This window comes from Phyllostomus discolor, chromosome 10 (genome assembly GCF_004126475.2).
Source record: "Phyllostomus discolor isolate MPI-MPIP mPhyDis1 chromosome 10, mPhyDis1.pri.v3, whole genome shotgun sequence".
Lineage (NCBI taxonomy): Eukaryota > Metazoa > Chordata > Mammalia > Chiroptera > Phyllostomidae > Phyllostomus > Phyllostomus discolor.
Genome location: NC_040912.2, coordinates 90703803 through 90724510, shown reverse-complemented (window position 1 = coordinate 90724510; position 20708 = coordinate 90703803). Strand labels below are relative to the sequence as shown.

The following is a 20708-nucleotide window of genomic DNA, read 5'->3' as shown; positions in this document are numbered from 1 at the left end:
ATCCTAAGAACACTAAAACACCAATACAAAAGACCCTTTGCACCGTGATGTTCATAGCAGCACAATTTACAATAGCTAGATGCTGGAAGCAACCTAGATGCCCATCAGTAAATGAATGGATCAAAAAGCTATGGTACATTTACACAATGGAATTCTATGCAGCAGAGAGAAAGAAGGAGCTCCTACCCTTTGCAACAGCATGGATGGAGCTGGAGAGCATTATGCTAAGCGAAACAAGCCAGTCAGTGAGAGACAAATACCATATGATCTCACCTTTGACAGGAACCTAAACAACAAAAAAAAGAAACAAGCAAAATGTAACCAAAGACACTAAAATAGAGGACAGGCTGACAGTGACCAGAGGGGAGGGTAGAGGGAATTTCAGGGGACATTGGGAAGGGTTCACAGGAACAAACTTAAAGGACACATGGTCATAAACTAAGGGGAGGGTGGTAATGGGAGGGCAGTGGGGAGGGGTGGGGGGGTGCTGGATTGGGAGTAAAAAGGAGAAAACTGTATTTGAACAATGATTAAAATAAAATTTAAAAAAAATAAAAAGAAAAATTGAAGAAGTGCCCTGGCCAGTGCAGATCAGTTAGTTGGAAGGTTGCACCGTACACCAAAAGTTTGCAGGGTAAGTTCCTGGTCAGGACACCTGCCTAGATTGCTGGCTCCATTCGTGGTCAGGGAAGCAAGCAACTGGTGTTTCTCTCAGATGGATATTTCACTCTATCTCATGTTCTCTCTCCTGTCCTCTGTCTGTACAAAAATCGATGAAAACACACTCTTGGGTGAGGATTTAAATATATAAACAAACAAACAAACAAACAAACAAACAGATTGAAGGACAACTAAAGGGTTTACCAGACAAGAAAAGGCTAAACCACACATCACTCCTCAGTTTTGCTCATCCTTCCCATGGACTTGACCTCAAAAATGTACAGAAGCGTCTCTACTCCCACCCTCAGGCTCACCCAGGACACTGGGACTGCTTTCCCTGTCTCAGTCCCTCACTGATCCTCTTCTCCTCAGTCCCTCTTCACCTCTAGTAACAGACAGTCTGTTAAAACTAAAGTTACATGATCTTCTCCAAAGCCTCTCTCCCCAACACCGTCACCACCCAAGGTACAGCTGTGCTGCAGTCCCCTGGCTATTGGCTCTCCCAGCGCCCCAGGGGTCCCCATGGGCAGAGATATCTGTCGGGAGTTTTGCATCTGCTCTCTCTACTCTGCCCTGGTCAGGTGGAAGCTTTGTGCAATGGGCCCTCCAGAGGAGCATCCAGTCTTGTCTTCCCTTATGACGTGGGACACGGACATTACATGACACGGAGTTCTTCACAACACATGTTGTTGAAGAAATAAATTGCACAAAACTCCCTCTCCTTGTTGATTCCCTCTGACCTTGATGCTCTGCCTACATCTGAGAAGAAGGTGACCCTTTCCTTATTCATCAGTCTCACTGTCACAGCAGCATGGTGTTTCATGGTAAATATTTTGTCTCCTCACTGCCTACCCACATTTGGCAGTGGGCAGAGCCATTAGAAGAACTGGGAGTGGAGCGGACTTTGCCTGGGACAGGCTGAAAATGCCACTTAGGAAGGGCAGTCCCCTGAGATAAGAGTTGTCCAATGCACACTTGAAACGGTCAGAAAGACAGATGTGCCTTTTGAAAAAATAGTTATATCTTCATGCCTTAGGGCTAGAAAAGACAAAACCCATACTTGTAAAATGAGAAGGGAAATCCCTGAATTTTGCCCATCAGCTTTCTTTACAAGTCATGGATGCCTGAGTCTTGCGCCTGATCCATCCCAGTTTCCCCACTTACCAGTTGCCAGCAGAGCCAATTGCCTGCTCATCCAACTGTACCTCAGAAAGCTTTAGGTTTATCTATAGTATGTATTAAATGGTGAAAGGAATTATCTATTTGTACAAATTCCCTCTGAGCAGCAAAAATCACAGCTTTGCATTTCCACGTGCCACACTCAGATTTCTCACTTTACTAAGGGAGTGATTTAATCACAGAGAAAATGGGCAAACCTGCACTTAGGGTGACAGGTGCAACACACATTTCTCAGTCCTCATCAGAGCAGGCAAGTGAAGATGCAAAAAGGACACAGAAGATTAAAGCAACCAGTTTCATGGCCTTGACCTCATGCACATGTGTAGACACTTCATCAAATTCAGTCCCTTGTTTTCAAACAGATGGGGAACACTGACCAACGCTGGTCTCAAGGAGTGCTTTGAAACTGTGCAGTATTGGAATGACATAAACTATGTTTCCTGACCACCACGTAATTAAAAGGTAAATAATAAAATACCATATGTTCATCAATTGGAGGACATAGCTTTATTTTCACTCTTTTATTTATGCTTATGCTATCACAGTTGTCCCAGTTTTGCCCTCCCCCTACGTCCACACTCCCTCAGGCAATGCCTCAGTCAAATAACCCGTGGATCAAAGCAGATGAAGTAATCCATGAACACACACTCATCCTCAGCAGCCGTGAGAGACATGCAACTCAAAACCATAGTGAGGTGCCTCGTCACACCTCTTAGATGGCCGTTATGAACAAACCAAGTGATAACAAGTGTTGCAGGTTGTGGAAAATTAAGAATGGAACTGCTATGTGATCCAGCAATTCTTCTTGGTATCTACCAAAAACATCTGCAAACATTTATTTGTAAAGATATGTGCACCCCAGTGTTCACTGAGGCTTTCTTCATGGTAGCCAAGACATGGAGACAACCTAGGTCCCCTCTGACATCTGACTGGACAAGGACAATGTGGCCCATGTACTCAGTGGGACACACTCAGCCACGGGAAGGATGGAATACTGCCATTTGCAACAGTATGGGTGGATCTTGGGAGAATCAAGTGAAATGAGTCCAATTCGGAAGGACAAAAAATAGTATTATTTCATTCAAAGGTGGGATATACAAGATAAAGCAACAAATGAACAAACCAGAAAAATAAACAAAAACTCATAGACACAGACAACAGTATGGTGGTGACTGGGGGAGGAGGTTGGGAGGAAATAAAAGAGAGTAAAGGGCCAAATATACAGTGATGGGAGGAGACTGGACTTTGGGTGGGGAACACACAATTCAACACACAGATGCTGTGATACAGAAATGCACATATGTATTTTATTAACCAATACCACCCCAATATATTTAATAAAATAAAAGTAAATGTAAAAGAAATAAAATTACTGTCTTCAAATAAATCTAGGTCCATATTACAAAAACTGAATGAAAAATAATCTGCAAAATGTATCTTACTCATTAAGGAAATGGTGGAAATACGAGCAAGCTGTGAACTGGGGGGAAATGTTTGCACATCACACATCTCACAAAAAACTCATAAATACACTTGATAAAGAGCTGACAAAGAACAGAAGGTATAAAGAACTACCACGGACCACTAGTGAAAAGTCAAACAACCGAACTGAAAATGGGAAACGATAGGAATGAGCATTTTTGATGCATAACACACGGCCTGTAGTGAGAGCAGAGAGCAGCCTGAGTTTCCCATACGTCTCCACCACGGACGCCGTCAGCACAGCCAGACCCTGAGTCTGCTCCTCATGCCCTGCAGTCACCCTTGCCCACCGCACCCTACCCCTTTCTGCCCCCCACACATCCCCTTCCCTCCCTGCCCCAACCACTTCTGTGCTGTGCCTGGACATGCCTGGCATTGCTCCTTGATGTGAACACGTGAGGGGCTGAGACGCAGACTCAGAGCTGAGGGCTCAGATCCAGAGCAGGAGATGATGATGACTTCTGGCCATTTATTGACACCACATCCCACTTAGGAAGAATTTTAGAACATCAAGATGCTTTCTAACAGGAAGAAAGAACTTGGGAAACACTGTTTAGGCACTCTGTTTTTCAGATTTGTTTATAACTGTAATAGAGACTGCTCTTTCACAAGCATATGTTGGCAGTTCACCTCCTGGGAGTAATCAGACGCCAGCCCTGTTATGGAGCCTGGAGAGATGCCAGGCAGTGGCAGACCCCTGCAGATGGGGAGGGGGCAGGATGGGGAGGGGGCAGTTTAATGAGCCAGGGAATGAACTTACAAGGCTGGTTGTGGGTGGCCCCCAGCACAAATAGTTGCTGCACCTGCCAGGTCTGAAGAGTGTATACAGACCCCTTAGCTGGGCTGAGTCATGGGCACCATCTGGAAGGTCTCAACAAGTCACTCATCACTCTCTCAAGGCCGAGTTCCTGAGGCAGCTCCTGGGAAGGCCCAGGACAAGGTGAAGGATTAGGGGCAGGGGGAGCCGGAGTCCTGCTTCAGGTCAATTGGGAGTCACATCCTCCCCATGACCTCCCCAGAGCAACAGAACACAAAGGGATCCAGGCTCTGACCGTCTCAGACAAAGGGACACCAGCCTTGGTGGAAGAAACAGGTCTCCTTTCACGTGAGACAGTGGGGGACACAGGGGAATGATTTCTGAAGCCTGGCCTCTCCCAGGGGAGGCTCTGCCTTCACCCACACCCATCGTCCTGGCAGCTCCATGCTGAGCCCCTCTTTGCAGCTGGCTCACCCATGAGTCCTGTTTCAGGTCAAGGGCATCCCTTTCAGCTCCTCTGCTAAACGCAGTGCAACGATTTAGCGTTTAAGCCTGAAGTGCCCAGGCTGAGACCCTTGTCCCATCTGTCACCCATACTCTACCCTTGTTGAGCACCCTTACAACTTCACATGTCCCCCTCCTTCTGCAGTGGGTCATGAGAAGGCAGCAAGGGGCTTCATGAGCTCGGGGGTAGCTCGTTTGGTGGCTGCTCTCTCAGATGCCACAGTGACACTGCAGTCTCATGTGAGAGAGAAAACACAGGTGAGGACAACAACTGCCCAAATCAGAGAGAACATTTCACACCCAGAACCCCGTGACCCTAACCATGACTTAGCAAGTCCTCTGGGCTATGGGTCAGATCTCTCAGGGCACTGACTTGTATCCTCACGTGATTTAGTAAATGTGATACATTAGCACAGTCACCAGGTATGAACGCAAAGTCTCCTCCTTGGATAATGACAGAGATGTCAGCTGCCAGGAGAAGTGTTTCTGGTGTCAGAAAGCACTGGAGGGAATTTTTCTAGATACAATGATAAAGAGCTGGGTGTGTCTGAAAGAGAACCGACTGTGGGTATTGCTGGGACTGAACAATCCCTCTAATGAAGTACTTGGGGGAGAGTCAAGTGCAGGGGTTTCCTACAGGTGGTGGACACAGGGTGTGCAAGTGACAGGGGACACTGCTGATAACAGTGAGGAAATGACCCCTAAGCCTAAGGGGGTGAAGGAGAACTGGAAGCCAGAAGGGCAGGTGGTAGAAGAGGTGTGACCTTTGTCTTAGTCTTACAGCAGGTCAGAGACGACCTTGCAGGGAGAGAGGCAGGAGAGCAAATACCCCGGCCTCACTTTGCTACCCTGAAGAGGCCTCCTGCTTGGACTTCCCACTGGCAGGAGCCCAGCAAGACTCAGAGACCCAGGGACCCTCTGACGTGGACAGACAGGACAGGGGCCTCACATCGGGGCCCCTCTCACTTAGCGCTGTTCTTGCCACATGTTCACAGCAGCACAGTGTCTGCAGACCAGCTGTAAGCAGGACACACTTGGCAGGAGCTCCCCCAGGTAAGTGCAGCCAACTGCAAAGAGGAAGCCAATGTGGCACTGACCAGTGAGCGCACATGAGCACTGGCTCCACCTCTGTCACAGAGAGAGAACTTAGGATGTGAAACCTCCGTGTCCTTCATGGGCTGCAGATAAATCATTCTACCTTGTGATAAACATGTGTCATTTTTTATTATTTTACTTATTTATTTATAGAGAGAAAGGAATGGACGGAGGAAGAGGAGGAGAGAAACATCAGTGTGACAAAAGCACTTCAATCAGTATCCTCTCATACACAACCCCACCAGGGACGGAACCCACAACCCAGTCCTGTGCCCTGACCAGGAGTCACACTTGTGAGACGACGACCACCCAACTGAGCCCCGAATGTGAGGGCCACCATGTCTCGTCCTTGAACAGAACACCCCGAGTGGCACAATCCCTGAGATCAGTAACAATGTGGCCCATGTAGGTCAGACTCCTGGGGAACAGAGCTGGGGTGAGGGGGGCAGAGTGTGGATCTGCAGAGAGAAAGGAAAAATAGTTGGCACAGAATGTATTTTAAAGTTCCAGTCAGGGACATTTCATGTTAGGATGGTCCCTTAAAGAGAAAAGAGAGAAAAACAATACGAGGATTTTTAGCACCTCCCAGACCTCCATGGACCACAGAACCATCTTGCTAGAGAGGCCTGCTCTTCACTGCCCGCGGGCTCGGACACATGGATGGAGAAAACGAGCACCACCAGAGGGGCTGACCCATGGCACACACAGGCTTTTCATTGGATGTCCCTAAATTCAGTTTTTGAACTCTACACAGCGTGTTCTGGCCTGATTGTGCCCATTCAGTCACTCCATGCCTGCATTGGCACTGTGGGGGTGGGGAGACGAGCTGGGAGGATGCTCTGGGGAGATGTCGCTGCACAACAGACCAGCCCAAAGCTTAGTGGTTTGAAACAACATCATTTATTTTTCTCATGAATCTACAAACTGGGCGGTACGTGGTGGGGAAGGCCCATCCTTGCTGTCTGCAGCTTCCCCTGAGGCAGGTCTGCTGGCAGCTGGAGAGCCCACTGCCCTGTGCCCACACCTGCACGGCTGGCAGGTGGTCTCACTGGCAGATGGAAGAGCAGGCAGGGGATGGGGCCAGGGTTCCAGTCCTCTTCCTGGGGCCTCTCGATGGGCAACGTGGGGGCCACCTTCTGAGGGTGTGTACCCTAGAGAGCAAGGTGGCAGTGTCCCTGTCTAACTCCAGAAGTCAGACCAGCCACTACTCATCAAAGCAGTCACAGAGTCCACGGAATTTCAGGGAGCGGGCAGAGTCCCCATCACCCAACAGAAGGAGCAACAGCTCAGAGTACAAGAAAAACAGGTGGGATAGAAGAAATCGCTAGAACCATCTTTGGAACATACTTTCTGCCATGCTGATGAATAATAGTCAATTAAGAAGAAAAAATAAAATTTGCATTATTTCCACAACCTATGCCATATATTTGAAAGCACACACCAAATGTCATTGAAAACACCTGCAAATATGTTTCTTTTGGCCTCTGTGTCTGTATTTTCAATTTATCATATTTTTCCTTTAGGGATTTTACTTTTTCCTCCATCTGTTGTTTTCACATTTTTTGCTAAGCATAAGTTCTTCTACCAGTTTTTTTCCTCTCTAAAGTATAACACAGTTTTCCTTTTTCAGAAGTTCCTCCTTGTAGATGGCATCCGAAGAGTGAGCCCCTCCATTCTCCCGCACCATTGCCTCGATCAGCTCCACCAGCTCCTGCACTTGAGCTTCCTTCTCAGCCTCGTCTGCCGTTATGTTGTTGAAGGCACAGCAGCGTAACCCACACTCCTTGATGATGGTTTTCAGGTGCTTGTCTGCCCTTGCTATAAAGTAACTCAGCATGTGACCATCCAAATCATCTTTGTGAGTGAACAAGATGATCATGTGATTCATGACACGCTCCCCAAAGACCGCCTTGACCAAGTCAACTGTATTCTGCTCCTCCTGTGTGAAGCGGCCCAGCCGTAGGACCAGGATGATGGCGTGAGGCCCGGGGCTGGTGTAGCTGAGACACTGACGGATTTCCTCACAGGTGGTCTTCAGTGTCTCCTTGGTGTCAAAGAGCCCTGGGGTGTCCACAACAAGAAACTTCCTCCCCTGCCAGGCCCTCTCGTCTTTCTGACAGCTCTTGGTAACAGACTCCAGAGCAATTTTAGAATCAAATGCTCTTTTCCCAAGGATGGTGTTGCCTGTCGCACTTTTCCCACTTCCGGTTCTTCCCACCAGAACGATCCGCAGAGTGTTGTCCTGAAGGCCGGCCATGCTGGTTCAAGAGGCTCTGGATGCAGGTTCCTGCAAGACACTGAGGAGGGGATGGGGAGGGGTCAGCTTAGGCAAGTGAAGACCATTCCAACCCTCTCTTCCTCCCTGAAAATTTGTACTAGTCAGTTATTCATACTCATCCCAGTGACAACAGAGAGATGGCACAGGTCAACTACTAGGGAAGAAACAACAGAGTTTTCCCACAGAAGAGCACCAGGGCCAGGCCCCTCCCAGGGGAGAGCACCTGCACCTCACAGCTCTGCTCTCTCAGTGCTCCCTGAGCTGTCCCTGACCACATACAAAGGAAGGGAAAGTTTCAGTCCTTTCTGGGAATCAAGTATAATATTGATCCCAAAGGCTAACCAAGATTTCACCAACAGATAAAGCTACAGATGTGTCTAATTTGGAAGCAGTAATGCAAAAATACTTACTAAATTATTAAACTTAAAGAAAAATATACACCATAATTAAGTGGGATTTATTTCAGAAATACTGGGATGGTTCATATGAAAAATTGGTTGTTACAACCCATCCCATTAATAGCTGAAGAAGAAAATTACCCAGATGCAGAAAAGACATTTGACCCAATTTCAGTTACATTCCAGGTTTACACGGAAAATCAAACCCATGGAAATAAGAGGAACAACATGGACAGATTCTTTGTAACCTGAGCATACAGGGAATATTTCTAAGATTTGACACAGAGTAAGGAAAAGGACTAATAAGTTTGATTGCATACAAATCTCACAGATAATTTGAAACAAGAAACACCACAGACAAATTAAACCAAAAATGTCAAACTGGGGAAAAAACAGTTTCCAACTTACATCAAGAGGGTGAAGTTCCCTGTTACACGAAGAACATTGAAAAGCACAGAAACTAAAGTTCAACACCTTGATAGAAAATGGAGTAAGAGATGGAAATCAATATTCTGAGAAAAAGAAACTTAAATGTGCCTTGAATATATCCAAAGACATTAACACACACTCATTATAAAGAGAAATACATCAAAACCAAAAATAATATAACTAAATAAAATAATTTTAAATTACACCTCTATTTCCGAGGTGAGAGGCTGTTTGTCCCCTCCAGGTCTGGCAGAACTGCAGACTGTGCTGAGAGTCAGCCAGAGGGGGCGGGGGCAGCAGGTCCTCCCCTGCATGGCTGGTGAGCAGGGAAATACAGTCCAACCCTGCAGAGCAGAAGCCAGCAATACCTTGTAGAGTCCAGGGGCACCTTCCCTGTGATTATCAACCCCAAGTTTCAGCTTTCATCCATAAACTACACTGAGAAAAATTACACAAGAATCATAGTGAGGCTCTTGATTGCATCATTATTTGTAACAGCACAAGAACAAAAGGTTATCAAAAGGCCAGCAGTAGACGACAGGTTGAATAAACTAAGGCTTACTGACACTGAGAAGGACTAACCAGCTGTGCAAAGAACTAAGAAGAGTCTCTCTACCCCAGTGTGGAGAACGGCCTTCAGAGGCCATTTCCCACCAAAGGTCAGGACTCTGAGGACAAAACACTGATTCCAGGGCCAGGCAGGACAGGTGTGCATGGGGCCCACATGCCCTCGTCCACCAGAGACCCCAGGTGTGCTCACCACTCACTAGCATCTCATCACAGGGACTAGGGGCCACTGCAGCAGAATCCAGCTGGACCCAGATGGGACAGTTTGAGCACCGATAATAATTCCACTGAAGTGTATCAGGAATGTTGAAACCCATAGGGTCATAGCAATGCCTTCTTCAAAGTGGCCCTTCTGTCCCTTGGGCATCTGCTGGAAAGCATCTCCCTGCTCTGCACGTCAACCCACAAAGGGGAAGAGTCAGGCGTTCATCTGTGTCTCTCACACCCCTGCTCCTCGTGGAGATGAGAGAGAGCTCGAGGGGAGCTTTCTTTTCACAGGATTATTCCACCCCATACAAGAGGAAGGGATGACAGCATTTGAGTGTCATCACTTGTGACCCTTAACGAGACTAAGGCAGCCATTAGTGTCAGTTAATGTCACAGACAACCAGCTGTCATATGCCTTCTGACGGGAGTTCACTGCTGCACCTGTGAAGCATTTCCCCCAAAATCAGACCAACTAGAATCTGATCACGTTTCCCCTTAGAAGTAAATTCACACAAACCCTGGAACAAAGGGAGCAGGTGAGCTGACACCTTTGATGGAATCAACAGAACACAAAGCACCCGATTATATTGGGCAGGAGACACCCCTTTCTTACCCAGAGAAATCTCCCAGAAAGCAACAGGGAAGGCGGGAACTGATATACTAATTTAAACTTAAGAGACATCAAATAATTGCAAGTTAGGGATCTTATCTGAATCCAACTCAAACAATTTTTAAAATTATAAGACAATCAGGAAAATCCAATTGCAACTGGTATTTTTTAAATTCTATTTGTTTTCTGAAGTCTGAGGATGGCAGTATTTTTCACTAGTTTCACATATTTACTGAAAAGCTGAAACAATTTCCGATACCCACCACAAAACCCGTGGGGCGGGGGGGAGTAGCGAGTCTGTGGGTGAAACCAGATCGGCACCACCTGGTAATTGGTGAAGCTTGGCCTAGGTCCGTGGTATTACTGTCTTTACCTGGTATTACTGTCTTTACCTTCAAATAACGTAGAATATCTCCACAGTAAAAAATTTACCCTGAGTGTAGCATAACCACTACTAAATACCACACACCCAGCACCCTGGTAAATATATTTCACATTATCTCATTTACTCCCCCAAACTGGCCTGCAAGGAAGCTCATTTTGATATTCTATCCTTTTTTTCATCCTCACCTGAGGGTACATTTATTGATTTTAGAAAGGAAAGAAGGGAGTGAGAGAGAGGGAGACATTGATATGCATGAGAGACCTGGATGGGTTGCCTCCTTTTGCACCCCAACCAGGGATGCGCCCTGATCAGGTATTGAACCCACAAATGTTGGGCTTGGGGGACAACACAGCAAATAACTGAGCCACCTGGTCAGAGCTTCATTCTAACTTACACAATAAGGACATGATGTGGCTCAGATATGCTGAGACACTCGCCCAAGGTCACAGTGTTCTCAGGTCCTGGGCAGAGCAGGGGCCCAGGTGGAGTCTGTGTGACTGCAGCCTTCCCCCCACCATGGGCAACAACAACCTCTACCCGGCTCCTTCTCAGGCCCCAGACTGTAAAACCCCACAGGTCAGAGCTGGACGGGGAGGGGGCAGGAGGGTCGACCCCTCTCTCCCAGAATCCAGAACTGTGGGGATGCTGGCTGGGGGGCGGGAACAGTGGGTATCTCTGGGCCACTTCTGCACAAGAGCCCTGCACACCCCTCCTGCCTCTCCCCACCCCAACCCCTCACCACACATATCACACAGTGGGGCTCCCCGGCCCTCCACTGAGTGACTGATACTGCGTCTTGGATTCCTCTGCTACCTTGGACCTGGCCCACCCCCAGAGGGTCACCACATGGCCTGAGATGCTGATCTTGGCAGTGAACAGAGGCACTTGGACAGCCTGGTCTCTACATGGCCGTCAGCTCTGACCACCTGCCCTGGGGACATGAGTTTCCCATCAAGGGAGGAGGAAGGCTCAGCAGTAGCATCAGTGTTCACCACACCAGCAAACGCAGGAAGATACCCGTGTCAACACACGTGCCCTGTCAGTATGAGACGCAGGACATTGTGCCAATTACCCAGCCCCTCACTGCCCTCCCCACCACTACCCAGTGACAGCACCCACCTTCACTGTGGGGCTGGCACAGTCCCTGCTCCCTCCTTGGACCACAGCCACCCCCTGCACGCCCCCTGGCCCCACTGCCCTCCCAGCCAGGCTCACCTTCTGTTCAACACGCTGGCCAGTTCCCAGGTTTTCCCCAATGAAACTCTTACAGCTACTGCTTTTGCTTTAACTATAAGGACACAGTATTCACCCCTCCCACCCCCAACCACTGAGCCAGGAAGCTGAGATTGGGTGGAGCCAGTGGAGGAACTGTTTGCCTTTAAAGAGACAGAAACGGTGTCCCATTAGTTGGTGGGGGTTTCAGTTTTCCCAAGTTCAAACCTTGGGCTCCATGTGGCCAATCCCCCCTGAAATTTCCACAGCTATGTTCAGTATTTGGGTGATAGTGGTGGATGGAAAAAGCCCTTATCAAATGACGCAAGCCTTGCCCAGAAAGCCAGGCACAGCATCTGATCATCTTCACTGTGCAGTGGGTCATCTGCAGGGTGATTCCAGAAGAGGAGTCAGGCAGGTGACTTGGGGTGTCCTTGGGTGCTGCTGTTGATTGTCTGCTGTGGGCTTTGAGTCCAGTCTTTCAGGAGGGTCTCAGCTCCTCATTCAGAAATTACAGGACTCAGGTGAGGAGCGAAGGGGTCTACACCACTGGGAGCCACGGGGAAGAGAGGTGGGGGGTTGGGGAAAAGTCCCTGTGACCACACAGCCTCTGTGGTTTTTTCACATGGCCCTTGCCAGCTTGAGAGTGCACAGGACCTGACAGGTACAGATGTTCCCAGGGAGCAGACCCAATTCCCCTCCCACCCTTTCTGTCTTCCCCCGACCCCAGGCCAGAAAGAGGAACCTGCCTGAGATTCACCCAGCAGATGGATGCCACAGGCTCTGGAACTGCTTTCCAATGAGAGGTGGGCTGTCAAAGCTCTCACGGTGGACACGATGTTCCAGTTGTCTGCTGCATCACCATTAAATATTGAATTTTATTATGTATTTTGGTTCATTAGATTGAGAAATTTGGTCAAAGCTTAAACATTCGGGTAGGTACTAAGAGGACCATTGGTGGCAGGAAGTAGGGGACAATAGGGTGGCTGTCCATGCAGGGAAGCAGCAAGATTTGGAAGTGAGGGTATTCATGACCTGTCATTGGTCCGCAACATTGGTCTAATTATTGCTGCTAATGACTCAGGTCACAGTGAAGGGCCAGGTAACAGTTTCCTGATCCCAATAGTGACACAGAGCAGAACCAGCTATGGAATTCACAAGGTCTAGCTCACACGCAGCAAATGCCAAGCCCATTGTTTAAACATCAGAAGATTTCAGGATGCCACTGACAGAGCACCGACCCACCTGAGGGACCCCTCTCAGCACAGGGCCCTGAGCAGCCCCACAGGTCACTCCCCAGGGGGCTGACCCTGACCCTGCTGCACGGGTGTGACTCAGCAGCACAGCCAGGACCTCATCTCCTACTCAAACTGTTCCCCCATGGTGCAGTCTCAGGTTACTCTGCACAGTCCTTGAGTGAACCCTGTCCTGCCAGAAGCTTCTGGCTTCTGCCTTCTGGCACACTGCTGATGATAAAATGACAAATTTACTAGAGAGCACACTGACAGCTGTGGGGTGTCATGGGAGAGCTCTGTGGGGGTTTGGGTGTACGGATTGAAGGAAAAAGAAAGGAAAAACTCATGAACACACACAGCAGTGTGATGACTACCCAGGGGAGGTCGGGGGTGGTGAAGGAGAGCACAGGGGGTTAATTGGTGATGGGTGGACACTTGATGTGGGTGGTGATCACACAATACAGGGTACAGGTGATGAGATGTGGGATTACACACCTGATACCTACACTGTTGTGTTTCCCAAGGTCACTGCCAATAAAGTCAATAAAGGGGACAGGGATAATAATAAAATACATAAAATGGAATATTTCCTTCGTTGGGTTGGGGTCAGAACCAGGAAGTGGGCACTGCTGTAAAACCATCCTTGCCCTGTGGCCGTGGCTGTGGACTTGGGGATGGACAGGCGCTGGGAGAACGCAGAAGCACACAGGAGCAAAGGGGGAGGTGGCCTTGGAGGGACTGTGCTGGGCATTTGAATGTTAAATACCAGATCTCAGATCAAAGTGAGATCCCTGTCATTGGATCCCAAGAGGAAAGGGGGTGGTGTTCCAGAGTCGGGGAGACTCAGGGAGTCACATCTGCTGCTGGGTGGAGGGAAGAACTTGTAAGCGATGGACTGGAGTATTCAGCTGAGGGGTGTCCGAGCTCAGTGTGGGGGTGCAGCCTGGTTTCTCCTTGTCAAGTGCAGAAGGCAAGAGGTCCGATCCTTGCAGCCTCCAGCCAAGGACCTCCAAGGACTGCCAGCTGCCCTGAGAAGCTGGGCACTGGTCAGGAAGGACCCTTGAGGAGGCTTCAGAGCTACTGGGGCTTGGCTGATATTTTCCTGTGGGATGCCTAGGCCTGTGGGACCAGAAGTTTCTGCAGCTTTCAGGGACACAGCAAGTGGGACAGTTTCGGCAGCACTCGGAATCACATAGAACACCTTCCTTCTTTCCTCCCCATCTCTCCTGCCCTCTTGTGTTCCATCCTTGGCACACCCAGGGACCCCCTCTCCATGTGACTCGAGGGTGTCCCTCCCAGTGGCACCCACACACCTGGAACAGGAGTACATGGAGGCCTGGGAACCAAGAACTGCTGGCTTTCTGAGAAAGAACTTGAACTCTGCCTTACCCTGTGCTCACTGCCCAAGCTTCTCCCACCACATCCTCTTTACTGTTTCCCTTTCTGACCTCAGGCACCTTACAGAGGAAGGTCACAGTTGTCTTCAGTTTATACAACATGAAAACAAAATCAAAACCTTTTAAGAGACACAGAGGAAGTGAGTTGTTCCTGAACTCTTACATGGATGGGCCACCAGCCAGGCTGCTGTGGGCTCAGCAGGTCCTGAGACCCCCTCTGCGTGACAGCAGCTCCAGGCCCACCAGCTGGAAGGAGGAGTCAGACAAAATCCCACAGACACGGACCACAACGGGGTGCTCACCAGGGGGAAGGAGGGGATTGAAAGGGTAAAGGGGGTCAAATGTATGGAGACAGAAGGAGACCTGACTGTGGGTGGTGGTCACACAGTGCAATACACAGATAATGTGTCAAGGAATCATACACTGGAAATCTATATAAAGTTATTCACCAATATTACCCCAATAAATTTAATTTTATAAAAAAAATAAAATGTTTTATCTAAAATATAGAGGAGGGCACTATCCCTTACAAAATAAGACAACATGAGTTTTCATGCATTGAAACACACAGGAGACACCAGCCTTGGCTGACAGCACAGGATGACCAAAGTGTCTGACAATGTGTCCCCCTCCCTTAGCCAAGTGACACTGCTTTGTTCCCTGGGCTTCAGAGCCACCTGTCCTATGAGCACATCAGCGCAGGTGTCTGCCGTTAACCCGTGAACTGCAGTCAGGAGAGGTGAGTGGCTCTGACCAGCCACTCTCAGGATCTGAGGCTTTGGGCACAACCACTCCCCTCTGAGCCCAGGTGTCTTTACAGAAGGAAGACAGGGGGTGTCAGATCACTAAGTCCCTTGTCTTCTAGGGAGTGACATCACACGACAATGTCTGGTCCCTGCCCCATGAGGACAAGGGCCCAGATCCTCCCAGGGGTGCGAATCCTGAGCCCTGGCTGCACACCCTCACTTCTTCTCAGATGTCGGTTGGTTGTAGTGATAAACCTGAGACAACAAACAGGGTCCTCCAAGGAAGGCCATGTGGAGGGACCCGTCCTAGGACTCTTGGCCTCAGGGCTCTGGTGTGAGGGAGAAATATTACAAGGGGCCCTGTTCTCTCATGCTTTGGTTCCTCAGGGTCATCAGAGGAAGGAATAGTTACAGTGACAGGTGTCAGTCACTGTGCATTCACCTGGCACCTGGCTGCCAAGAAAGCAAGAAGCAGGGATGCAGGTGAGCTTCCCCTGGTTCCTGTCACTCTCAGCCCAGCCTCAGGCCCCTTCCTCTCTCATCAGCCAAGGTCGGTCCTTGCCTCCCACCAGAACCCACACATCTAAGAGCACCTGCCCTGAATCTTCCCCATCCCGGGATACCAGGGGCAGAGGGAGAGGCTGCTTAGAACAGGCACCGGGGGAGAATTCAGAGGAGGCTCAATCCATCTGGTAGCATCAGGAACTTTCTGGGATTTTTAGTGGTTTTTGTAGAATTTCTGACATTATCTGAGATTGTTTCTTTTGGTCTATTATGACACCTTTGGTTGCTTTAGTCCAATACTACCATAAACACATGTTATACTTCTAAATTTTTATGTATTGATTTGAGAGAGAGGGATGCAGAAATAAACATCCATTTGTTGCTCCACATATCCAAGCATTTGCTGGCTGACTTGTGTGCGCCCTGACTTTGGGCTGAACCCACAACCTTGGTGCATAGGGCTGATGCTCTAAACAAGTGAGCTACCTGGCCTGAGTGAAATCAGTGTTCTAAAGTGCTTTATTATTAATGATAAATGCTACAAATACAAATATAACAAGAAATAAAGGGACACTTTTAATGTATATCACAGAATATACAACAGAAAAAGTTTTATTGTTTCTCATAATCCCTTCTTTTTCAAAGAAATGAGCTACAGGGTGGTTTCTTGTGAATTCACTTGCACACAGCAAAGTGTCCGACCTGCCTCAGCTGCAGCCCTTTCCTGCCTCACCTCCTCCCAATGCTGTTTGACTCATCACTTAGAGTTGTGCTCACAGCACAGGCTTGAGAGGCTCAGTGACAGAGCTCATGCCCTATATTTGTACCTGTGCTGTGTGTTCGGAGGGGTGAGAGGAGACAGACTGGGCCAAGAAGAGCCCTCCCTGTGGACGCCACACTGATCTGTACTTGGGACCCACTCGGATCCTCCCAGGTTTCGAGCCCCCTGAGGATGGGGCACAAGAGTTTTCCCGGGAGCCTCACCCACACCAGGTCCTCATGCAGAGCAGGCAGGACCCTAAGCACTTGGACTCTCACGGAACCCCACAGCATGCCCCCTGCCCTACGTTGGAGCAGGTGCTCCTGGACATTTCTGTTTTTCAACCTCCAACACCGCAGCTCTCAGAGCTGGGTGGTGAGTGAGCAGCTAGCAGCCTCACAGTTTTCTAATGTTGATGGTCCACGAAGCAACATCAATTGAAAATAGAACAGAGGACTCATTTCCAAGCTGTGCACAACCACAGAAGAGTCTGTAGAAATACAAGGAGACACCAGCACATGTCCAATCCTCTGCAGGTCCAACATCTGCATCAGGTGGAAGACCAAGGACTCGAGATGAGGGTGGCAATCTGGAGGACAATGGCAGCTGTCCCCAAGGTCCCCACTTCACAATATTTCATTCAATGCCAAGACAGTGCAACTAGAAGGGGAAACCAAGCAAAGTGACACCAAATCCCTGCACTCAGCGGGAAGGACAGAGAAGGAACCTGCTCGCTGCCACGTTCACTCTGAAATCACTGACGGGGCTTCCTCCGCCAGACGGCACATGAGGCACCCTGCACAGTCCTTACCAGTGGGACAACCACAGCTGGGGAACTTTTTCAGTTAATGTCTCTAAAAGTTGCCCTAAGTTTATACAGTTAATGAAAAATTTTTTAATCTACTGAACCTAGACTGAGAGTCTGCGTGCTACCTGAGCCATGAGTTCCTTTCCCCCTCCCCAGCGCACCTTCAGCTCAGCTGGAAGGAAACGCCATTCAGGGAAGATGAGGCCAAGCAGTAGGGAGCAGCCTCTCCCCTGGGTTCTCATAGAGCTCGGTGCCTCACCATCCAGGGCAGGGGCACCATTTCTCACCCCTCCCGATCTGAAGTGCAGGATGAGTCCAGTGAGTGCAGCCAGCAGCTCTTTGCTGCTCTACTCATAGCTCACAGGCTCCAGTTCAGGCCCAACAGGCTAAGAATGTGTGGACCCTGGCTGCCCACACTCCAGCTCCCATGTAGGATGGAGGGTCCCTGCTGGGAGGGGCGAGGTGAGAGACCAGAGGCTGCCATCTTCTGCACCAGGCCCCGAGCTGGGCCTCAAGCAGCTCTGACTGGGACATTCTGTCAAGAGGAAAACAAGCCCATCCTTACAGAGAACTCCAAAGTAATCCTCAAAGGAAACACCTTTATTGGAGGAGAGTGTGGCAAGTTCAAAGCGTATCCTTGAAAACAGGGAAGATTTTCATGACAAGCCACTTCAAGGAGACTGGTAACCCATGAGAGCTACAGGAGACACCACAGGCCAGCGAGTGTCCCGCAGACCACCAGGAAAAGAGACGGGAACAAAGGGCCCTTCTCGGTCAGAGAAAACCTGAAAGACTGGCAAACCACCCCTGGGAAGGAAACCACGTTTAATTAGATCAGACTGCAGAGTCATTTTCACCCAGAGGCCTGTTGTCTGAAGCCAGGGACAGACCAGACGGCCATTGTTGGCCAAGCAGCTGGGTGTTAAACCAAGAGACAGAGACTGACCAAGAGATTAAGGGAGAGACTATGAGGGAGTGACAGCCAGAACCATTGTCATCCCAGGTGGCGTCCCCAGGCTGCCCCTGCTGAGGAGCCACATCAGGTGAGTCACACTGCAGGGGACATAGGTGTCACCAGAGGAGTCCAGCCAAGTCCCTAAACAACAGCAAATTGAGCCTTAGAAAAGCAGAGGAAAGTCACTATTCAGAGTTTTGCACATTACTTAAAATACCCAGTTTCTAATGAAAACTACAAAACATGCAGAGAAACAAAAAGTGTGACCCACGTGAAAAAAACTCGGGCAACAGAAACTCCTTGTGAGAGGCCTAGATATTGGATTGGAAGGTGGGGCTTCAGAGCAGCAATTATAAATATGTTTAAAGAACTGATGAAAATCACACCTAAACAAGTAAAGGAGGCTATGATGGCAACATCTCATCAAATACATGATTTCAATAAAGAGATAGAAATTAATTTCTAAGGACAAAATACAAACTTGGCAGGTGAAAAGTCTAACTGAAGTGAAGAGTTTTACTAGAGGGGTTCAATGGCAGGTTTGAACAAGCACAAGAAAGAATCAATGAATGGTGAAAAATAACAGAGGTCAAGGGGAAACAGACAATTCAACAATGATAGTTACAGATTTCAACACCCCACTTTCAATAACTCATAGGGCAACTAATCAGAGGGTCAACAAAGACATGATGTAAACGACCAGGTCCGACACGAGAACACTCCACCCACAACAGCAGAGCATATGTCCTTCCCGAGTGCACAGGGAATACTCCCCTAAACAGACCAGGTGTGAGGCCACAAAATGAGCCTCAGTAAATGGAAGGGGCTCGAGATCACACAGAGTCCATTCTCCAGGCAAAACGAAGTAAAGTTAGCAATCAATAACAGAAAAAAAATGGGAGGAATTCAATAATAAATAGATTTTTAACAACATAATTCTAAATAACCAATGAATCAAAGGAGATATCAAAAAGGAAATTATAGATATTTGAGATGAGTAAAAATGAAAAAGCAACATAGCAAACCCTATGAGGGGCAGCTAAACAACACTTAGAGGAAAATTTGTAGATGGAAATTCACATGTATCTACACTGAATAGAGAGCAATGACCTCAAACCAATAACCTACTATTCCACATTAAAGAGTGATTGAGGCAGCAGTCTATACCTAAAACAGTCACAAGAACAATATAGTAAAGAGTAGCATGGAAACTAATGGACTAGAGAATAGAAAAACACTACAGAAAACCAGCAGAACCAAAGCTAGTTTCCTTGGAAACATCAACAAGTTGACAGATCTTCAGTTAGTATGACTAAAAACAGATAGAGAATTACTAAATCAGGAATAAAAAAGGTCTGAACATACGACCTGAAACTATAAACCTCCTAAGAGAAAACAAAGGGTGTAAGCTCCTTGACATCAGTCTTGGTCCTCATTGTTCAGATCTGACCCCAAAAGCAAGGAAACAGAAGCAAAAATAAGTAAGTGGGACAACATCAAATTAATAAGCTTCTGCAGAGCAAAGGAAGCCACCCACACAATGAAAAGGCAATCTACAGAACGGCAGAAAACATTTGCCAGTCATGTATCTGATCCGGGATTAACATGCAAAATATGTGGGGAACCCCTATACCTCAGTAGCAGAAACCAAACAATCCCTTTTTAAAAAATGGGCAGACTGAACAGACATCTTTTCAGAAAAGACATGTAAATGGCCAACAGAACATGGTGCCCAACATCACTAATTACCAGGGAAATGAGAATCAAAACCACAATGAGATAGCACCTCACTCCTGTTAGAACGCCTACTGTCAAAAACACAAGAAATAACAAGTGTTGGTGAGGACGTGGGGGGAAGGGAACCCTTGTGCACTGTCCGTGGGAATGGAAAGTGGGGCAGCCACTCTGGAAAACAGCACGGAGAGTCACCAAACAACTGAGAACAGCACCACCACCTGGTCCACATGGACGCCATCCACAGGGAACGAGCACAGGACCCCACAGAGGCCTCGGCACCTCCCTGCTCACTGCAGCGCTACTCACAGCAGCCGGGTGTGGGAGCCACCTAAGGTCCTGTGTAGGGTCCCATGGACAAAGGTCACGTGAGAGGTATGAGGGACAGAGTGTGCAGGAGGGGGCAGAAGTGGGTTTAGGGTGGTGAATACAGAAACAGTAATTAAAGAATAACGATACAAGATTAACCTCTATTTTGCATTCTCACAAAAAAGTAAACCTACTTTTGCCCACCCGTGTATGCGTGTGTGTTCAGCCATGAGAATCGGAAAGACATCTTTCCACTTGCAGACAGACCTGGAGGGCATTTGCTAAGTGAAGTTACTCAGACATGGTAATAAACACTGTATGGCATCACTTTCAATCTGGGCTTTTAAAAACCCAAACTCTCAGAGATGAGAGCAGTCTGGCTGCTAGCAGGGGCAGGCAGGAGGGGAATGGGGGACAGTGGTCAGACTGCACATCGGTCACTTAGCGATGAGTTAGTTCTGAGGATGAAATGCACCACACGGTGACTGGAGTCAATG

The 20708-nt window shown here is 48.3% G+C and overlaps 1 protein-coding gene and 1 pseudogene across 1 annotated transcript in view; both read right to left on the bottom strand.

Annotated features, from left to right (window-relative positions):
• Positions 1 to 20708, bottom strand: part of LOC114507421 (GTPase IMAP family member 8) — a 772814-nt gene that overhangs the window by 706216 nt on the left and 45890 nt on the right.
• LOC114508128 lies at positions 6532 to 11830 on the bottom strand (annotated as a pseudogene).